Source organism: Dipodomys merriami, unplaced genomic scaffold, assembly GCF_024711535.1.
Source record: "Dipodomys merriami isolate MVZ:Mamm:240054 unplaced genomic scaffold, mDipMer1.0.p SCAF_13, whole genome shotgun sequence".
Taxonomy (NCBI): Eukaryota; Metazoa; Chordata; class Mammalia; order Rodentia; family Heteromyidae; genus Dipodomys; species Dipodomys merriami.
The window spans coordinates 27,460,304-27,467,837 of record NW_027202604.1 but is presented as its reverse complement, the minus strand read 5'-3'; the positions used below and the strand labels follow the sequence as shown (position 1 = coordinate 27,467,837).

Sequence of the window (7,534 nt, the reverse complement as noted above, 5' to 3'; positions counted from 1 at the left end):
GGGCGGGGGTTACTCCTTTTCCTTGGCAATGATTCTTGGGGGTAAGGCCATCCTTTATCACCATTTCCTTCTGTCAATCCCAAGGAGCCAGAGGTACCAACCTAAATTCAAGCTGGAGTGAACCATCTTCCAGAAATTTGGGTCCTAAGCAGATGACAAGAACAAAAAGGCTGCACAGTGGCCAGCAGCCAGATCACCCTTCTATTACGCTCCGACTCCTCCTGACTCTCTATCCTTCCTGCTCCTTTCTAAACCAGGTCCCGTCGCAGTCATCAATTCGGTGAGTCTCTACCTCCAACTCCCTTCCGTAAATTTCCTTTTACTTAGATAAACACAATTGGTTGCTGTGACTTGCACCTCAGTGCCCAAGTAAAAATACCAGGCATCCTGCTAACTCCCACATGGGTAGAATTGTTTTTGGTGGGAGGAGCTTCCCAAAGTCTCCTTCCATCTTTCCTCTTTTTTAATTTTTGGCTGGGTGCAGTGAGCTTACTGGTGGTGGTCACAGGTCACAATTAGGGCTCTAAGCCCCTCCCCTTGGGAGGGGCCCAGGGTGGGAACAGTGAGGAGGGGAGATTCTCTGTGTTGGGGGGCTGAGTAGGGACATGGAGTCCCCAACAGCCAGGGCCTCTCTTTTCCTCTCGAGTTCTTGCTGGGCTGGGTGGTCCAGGGGGGTCCTCTTCCTTGGAGGCCAGGTGGACCAGGAGGTCGACTACCCTGTTACTGTAGCCAAATTCGTTGGCATACCAGGAGACGAGCTTGAGCAAGTGGCTATTGAAGGTGATACCAGCCCCTGCGTGGAAGGTGGGAGAGTGGGCATGACTCTTAAAGTCGCAGGAAACCACCTGGTTCACGGTGTAGCCAGGGGTGCCCTTGAGTGGCTTTCTGTTCAGCTTGTGGATGACTTTGCCCATGGCCAGGATGATAGTCCGGGTGGCCCCAAGGCCATTTCATTGCAGAGGGGCTGTCCAAAGTCTCCTGGGTGGTTGTGATAGTGTGGACAGTGGTCATGGACCTTTTATGAGGTCAGTGTCATCGCGGATGACCTTGGCCAGGGGTGCTAAGCAGCTGATGGTACAGGAGGCATCACTGATGATCTTGAGCGAGTTGCCATACTTCTCATGGTTCACCCTATGACAAACATGGGGACCTTGGCCCAAGAGACAGAGAGGATGACGGTTTTGGCATCTTAACGTGGGCCCCTGCCTTCCCCATGGTGATGAAGACACTGGTGGACCCTGTACATCACCCCATTCAATGTTGGGCGGGATCTAGGCCTGAAAGATGGAGATGACCTTCCCATGGATACAATCTTCCTTCTCAGTTTGGACCGGGCTCTTGAACTTGCCATGGGGGAAGTCAGGCTGGAATATGTACACCATGTAATTGGGTCAATGAATGACCACGTGCCCAACGTGGCCAATTCCGTTCACTCTGTCTTCACCATCTGGGCTCCACCTCTACCATCTTGTCTCAGGGATGGAGGAGTGGACGTGACATGTAAAGTACCGGGAAGAGCCCAAGCAGTCCTTTTGTATTTAAACTTCTGAGTGTTAGCTCCTAGCTTCATGGCCCTGGGACCTAGGATTATTGTTTAGTCACATTCATCATGATTTATTTTCTTACTATGTGACTCTACCTTTGATGGACACCAGCATGCTGTGTTGAGCTTTGAGCAAACACTTGTAGGATGGCAGGGAAAGAAATGGATGATGCAAAACATATTTCTCCTACTGCTGTATAGTATTCAGGCTGCTACAATGAAAGAGCATAAACTGGAAGGATGTGGAGGAGATGATCAGCAACATGGATTTTGGGAGCCTGACTTTGAAAGGCACCAGCAGACTGGGGTCTGATGATCCTCACTTCCTGGTTTCCTCTTTTTCCAGGTCCACGGAAGGGAAAAGGGTTCTTTCTCTGTGGTCTTTCCTGAGGGCCCTAGTCCTATTGATGGTCCAATCATTTTCCCAGGTCTTCTGATCCTATCACCTTTATGGGCAGGATTTTAGCATGAGAACTGGGGAGGAGACACAAGCAAGCAGTTTGTAGCCCTCACTAAATACACACCCCTCTGTCACAGTTCAGAAGTGACTTTATTATTATTTTTTTTTACCTTTGTGACAATTATTTTAACTTCTGGTAAAGAGCCAACATTTTTATGCAACTCCAAATTAGCAAGAGCAGATGTGATTTCACGAAATATTGAGGATTTCTTTCGAGGTTCCAGAAATATGATCATCACGTTGTTGTCACGTGGATCTGGAAAGTGTTTATTGACTTTAACTTCATCAAATAGGTCCATATTATTTCTTGGCCGAGGATAGTTTCAGAAGGAAATATTTTCCTATGCTTTGCTTCATCATCTGATAGATCCATTCAATCTGTTAAGAGAGGCTATTTGCCTTTAGAGTTTCCATGCATTTAGAGTCATAGGCTTGTAACGGGGGATAAAAATTAACGCTGCCCAAAGACATAACAACACTGTTTAGCAAATGAGGGCAATGTTTACAACAGGACTGAATGTGACAGCTTTCAAATCACTATGTGAATTTCTAGGCATATATGTGTAGAGTTCTGACAGCATGTCAGTTATAGTTTTTGTAATAACATGGATATAATTTATTAGAATTCATATATAGAATAAACTGAGCCAATGCTTCAGCCCAAAGTAACTAATTTGTCTATTGCTGACAGTTTTGTATGTGCTTTAAGTAGACATAAAGACATTCTAATTGAATAAACGTTTTCCTCTCACTAACCATGCCCTCTTAGGGTTAACAGCAAGCAAAAGGAATAATGTCGAATCACTGCAAGAACACCACAAATAAGACAACCGTGGAAGAGAGGTGGGTTTCAGCTTTCCTGCTTGTCTGCCACAGAGGCTTGCTCATGTGTGATTGATTGCCCTGGTGAGTAACACCAGTTGGCAGACGTTAGTAACACTTTGTCTTACTTTTGGTGCAGTTGTTAGCTTTTTACTATGTTTAGCATGTTTTCATAGTTTAATAAGAATCTTGAAGATATATGTGTGTGTGTGTGTGTGTGTATGTGTGTGTGTGTGTGTGTGTATGTGTGTGTATATATATTTTTTTTCAGCATTAGTCTGAAACTTGACACTTCTGATTCTGGGTTAATTTATAGCTTCATCTGTATTTGACATAACTACATGATGCTTTCAACATATGGAATTATGCTTGTAAAATTTAACCTTATTATATTCCTTTTCCAGCCCCTCGTGCGTTTTGATACACATTTACTTTGCATTTTAAACATTTTGATTCTATATTATGACCAGGGCTGGGTGCTTTAGCAGGAAGCAGGGAAAGAGGAGGGGTGTGATGATAGGAGGTTTTTTTTTTTTTTTGAAAATTGACCAAGATGCTCTATTTCATTTTTGAACTGAGATGGATGAGGTACCAACCTGAACTCCTTTGTGATTTTGCCAACAACAAGAGTTACCAAGGATGTTTTGTACCTCTGTACTGAGGTATCCAATGAGGTGTTTGAAACACGTGGACCCTTCCAGGATTTCGTGTGGTACACTTGCTCCCTTTTGGGAGTTGGATCCCATCCACCAGGCAAACCATGTGAAAAGCATGAGGCTCGGACAATAGTGTGATGGAAATTTAAATAGACGAGGACAGGCGCCAAGTTTTCAGAGTATTGTTGTAAGCTGACTTCAGCTGAAGCCAGTGAGAGTGGCTTGGCATTCTTCCTTCAAGGCAGAAGTTGCAAAATGGCTCAGAGCTCTCTTTACAGTTTTGGGAATTTCCAGCTACTCAATACAGCTTTCCCGGTCTTCCGTAGAAGATAGTTCAAACCATTGGCTTGACCCTAGGAAATCTCCCAGGGGAAAAAAAGTCTCCCAGGGTGGAGGTGATTGGAGGGGGGTTGGGGTTGAAGGGGGATTGGAGAAGGGGTTGATTCACAATGACAAACTGCAACTCAAATTGAGTGCATGCTATCCCCTGGTGCATTTGCTTATTTCCATTTATTGCATCAGAGAAGGAGAAGCATATTTTAAATGCCTCCTTCCACCCCCTCCCCCCCATAGAGTTCAGTTTACATTGCCCAGAGCCTAGGAGTAGAAGAAACTTGGAATTTTCTTTTTTTCTTAAACAAAAGAGAGGAGAGCTTGCTCCTGAAGCTGGTTTCCCAAGGTCACGGACACTTCTAATTACAATTCTAATGAAACATAAGGAGATCTTCCCAGGAGATCATTACTTGGTAATTTTTCAACAATAGCTATACCATTTCCTTCCCTATTTGGAAAAATACAGAAAAATGGCCCATCAGTGACAGCCTGACCATAGATTTCATTTTCTTTCTCGGTATTTTTGAATTCCTGATTAGTTCTGTGACAAGCAGCACATTTATATACAGTATGAAATATGAGTGTTATCTGTGCCTTGGTCTTAATTTAAAATTTACATTATACAGTATTTATGTAGACCTTCTCTGCCACCTCTCAAGTACTCACATGATTCTCCATGAAAAGAGTTGATCTTGAAATATCTGTCGGAGCATTGTAAATAGCATGTTATGGATCACACGTTTATTAGACAAATGAAATACAACATCAAAAGCTATTGCTCAAGAAATGAGGCCAATATTGGGCATTAAAAAAATATATAGCACCATATATCTTGGGTGAGAAAGTTCTCTGGATCTCACGTGTGAATGAAGGAGAATATTTAGACTCTCTAGCAAAGATTACATGTTTCTCGATTCATCTCACAGTGCAAGTCTATTTCATTTGCAAAGTGATAACCTATTACCATAACTAAACCGCCTATTGCATGGAGGCTCAGAAATAAAATAAAAAGATTAGCCAGTTATCTTATTTACATATATTGAATTGCAGTAATACCGCCCGATCTCTGCCTCTCATTTGATTCTAATTAAAGCGTAGCAGAGAAACTGCAATCCACACAAGAGCTTATTTTAATAGTCAGAGCTGGCAAAGTCCCAATATCACAATGTAGCAATTAACAGCACGGCTGTATTTGCTATTCATGGTTTGATGTAAAAACTTGTTTATTAAGATGGGCTGGAGGCGCTGGTGTGCAATAGACCTGCATGTAATTAGATTCCAATTATTTGTCTGTTTCTGATATTGTAAACTGGCACTTAGCACATCAGTTAAATTGACACACGGCGCTGCATGGTTTACTCGGTAATTAAAACATGTTCTGTTAATTAGATGATGACCACTTTATTTCAGGGCTCTTGTGTTTGGGTTTTCTAGTGTGCTCTGTTTGTATCATGAGCCACCAGACGCTCCTCTAATGAGTCCTTGTTTTGTTTCAATTACCACCTGCTGTTCAAAAGCAAAGCTTGTTTTAACTAAACAAAATTAATGCTTGTCTCTTCCTTTGTAAGAACTTAAACGTTAGACAAATTAATACGCTTATTATCGAAGTGCTAAGCTCTGGTTTTAAAGACTGCTAAGGCAATTAGAAGAAAGTTATAAAATGTTGTAGAGTGCAGCATAAATATTGTTTAGCGTATTAAGAGGCATTACAAACAATGAAATATTTGCTGGAGTTGAAAGAACAACATGGGGACTTAGCCTACCCACTCCCAAATTAAATTAGCTCTTGCAAGAGGCGAAACCACTCAGGAAGTCAAGGTATGGGGGACTTAGGAGGAGAGGGGTCTGATGAAGTAGGACAAGAAAGTGTCCTACTTCAATCAATCAGTGAATGACTCAGGGTCATCATGAATGGCTTCCAAAACTGTGTGCTGATTGTGTGATATGACATGCCATTTCCATGCCAAAGAAACAACTGCAGCTATGTCTTTAGACTGCTCAATGCAAACTCTGGTGGATCCCTTCCCTTCCCTTCCCTTCCCTTCCCTTCCCTTCCCTTCCTCTCCCCTTCCCTTCCCTTCCTCTCCCCTCCCCTCCCCTCCCCTTCCTCCTCTCCCCTCCCCTCCCCTCCCCTTCCTCCCCTCCCCTCCCCTCCCCTCCCCTCCTTCCCCTCCCCTCCCCTCCTTCCCCTCCCCTCCCCTCCCCTTCCTTCTCCTCCTTGCTGCTCTTCTTTCTTCCCCTCCCTCCCTCCTTACTGGTTGTAGGGGTTAAACTCAGGGCTTGACACTTGCTAGGCAGTGCTCTACCACTTCAACAACACTCCAGTCATTTTTGCTCTAGTTATTTTTGGGACAGAGTCTCTTGCTTTAGCCTGGGGCTAACCTTAGACTGAGAATCTCTTGCCTATGTGACCCTCTTAACTAGTGCCCTCCGAAGTAGCTACTAAGGGCTGGCTAAGTTTTGTCCAGGTTGCCCTTGAATTATGATTCTACCAATCTCCACCTCCTGTGTGGTTGTATTTACAGGCCCAAGTTTCTTAATCCACAATCACCGCTGCATCAGCCATTTGCACATGTACCACCAGAGCACAATTCATCTTTACAACACTGCATAGCCCTTCCCATCTCAGCAGCTTCTTTCTGCATTCCCTGACATCATGACACTGCTCTTGCTCAGAGCTGAGAATTGCCATCATGCAAATGGAGGGGCCAAAGGATGATTTATTCCTCAACCTAATTCTTCATTGGACTTGGAAAACTCATTAAGCTGGCTGGCTAATGATGTCAGTCAAGTTAGCCACTAGTGTGCACCTGAGAAGTAACTCTAAATAGAGTGTGAAATTTTAGAATAGGAGGAAAGACTTCCATTTCATTCTCTTCCACTGGCATCAAACCAGCTAAATCAATAGCTGGGAAGTTGGCCTATGATAATTCCATAACTTTCAGTTTATTTAGATACATTCTTCTGTAAGTTTCAATTCAGAATTATTCAGTGTTTGTTCCAATGTGTATTAGAATTGACATGTGGCATCTTTAAGCTAATTTAATACTAAATCTGGAATGGAATATATATAAGCATAAAGGTTCTTGGAAAGTATTTTAATTCTAAGGCAGACAAAACTGTAGTGACATTGATGTTATTTGTACAGTTCTTCTTCCTTCTTCTCCCTCCTCCTCTTCTTCTTCCTCCTCTTCCTCCTCTTCTGTCTGTGCTGGTACTGGAGCTTCAACTCAGGGCCTGGGTGCTCTATTCTAGCCTTTTTACATAAGGCTAATAATCTATCACTTGAGCCACACTCCCACTTCTGGCTTTTTGATGGTTCATTGGGTGTCTCATAGACTTTCCTGCCCAGGTTGGCTTTGAACTGAAATCCTCAGATCCCAACCTTTTAAATAGCTAGGATTATAGGCATCAGCGACAGGCACCTGGTCAGGTGATTTTTTTGACTTTGAGAAATATAATTTCTTCTGGAAATTCAACAACAGTGATGTCACAACAGGGAATATGAATCTGTATTTGTGACCCCCGTCTGTATGCATGTATCCAAATGAAGTGCCACATGTCTTTCTGGAACTTTAATCGAAAAAAAAAAACCCTTCACAGTAGCTGGTTTCTATACCTAAGGGGTACATTTCCAAAGCAATGGGCGGCAAGTGAGCTGCAAGACTTCTATTGATATTAATGGCAGTCACAGAGCTAAACCACTGAGCACCGCTCGGC

The 7,534-nt window shown here is 43.2% G+C and overlaps 1 long non-coding RNA gene across 2 annotated transcripts in view; it reads left to right on the top strand.

Moving 5' to 3' along the window:
- Positions 1-576: 576 nt before the first annotated feature.
- LOC138824546 (uncharacterized) overlaps positions 577-7,534 on the top strand; it is a 42,871-nt gene continuing 35,913 nt past the window's right edge. Inside the window, exons 1-2 of one of the 2 annotated variants that reach the window (XR_011371124.1) lie at positions 577-780; positions 2,773-2,846. This is a non-coding gene — a long non-coding RNA (uncharacterized lncRNA). Of the gene's footprint in view, positions 805-2,772; positions 2,847-7,534 lie in introns of both variants that reach the window. The other variant, XR_011371123.1, reaches the window with a different exon arrangement.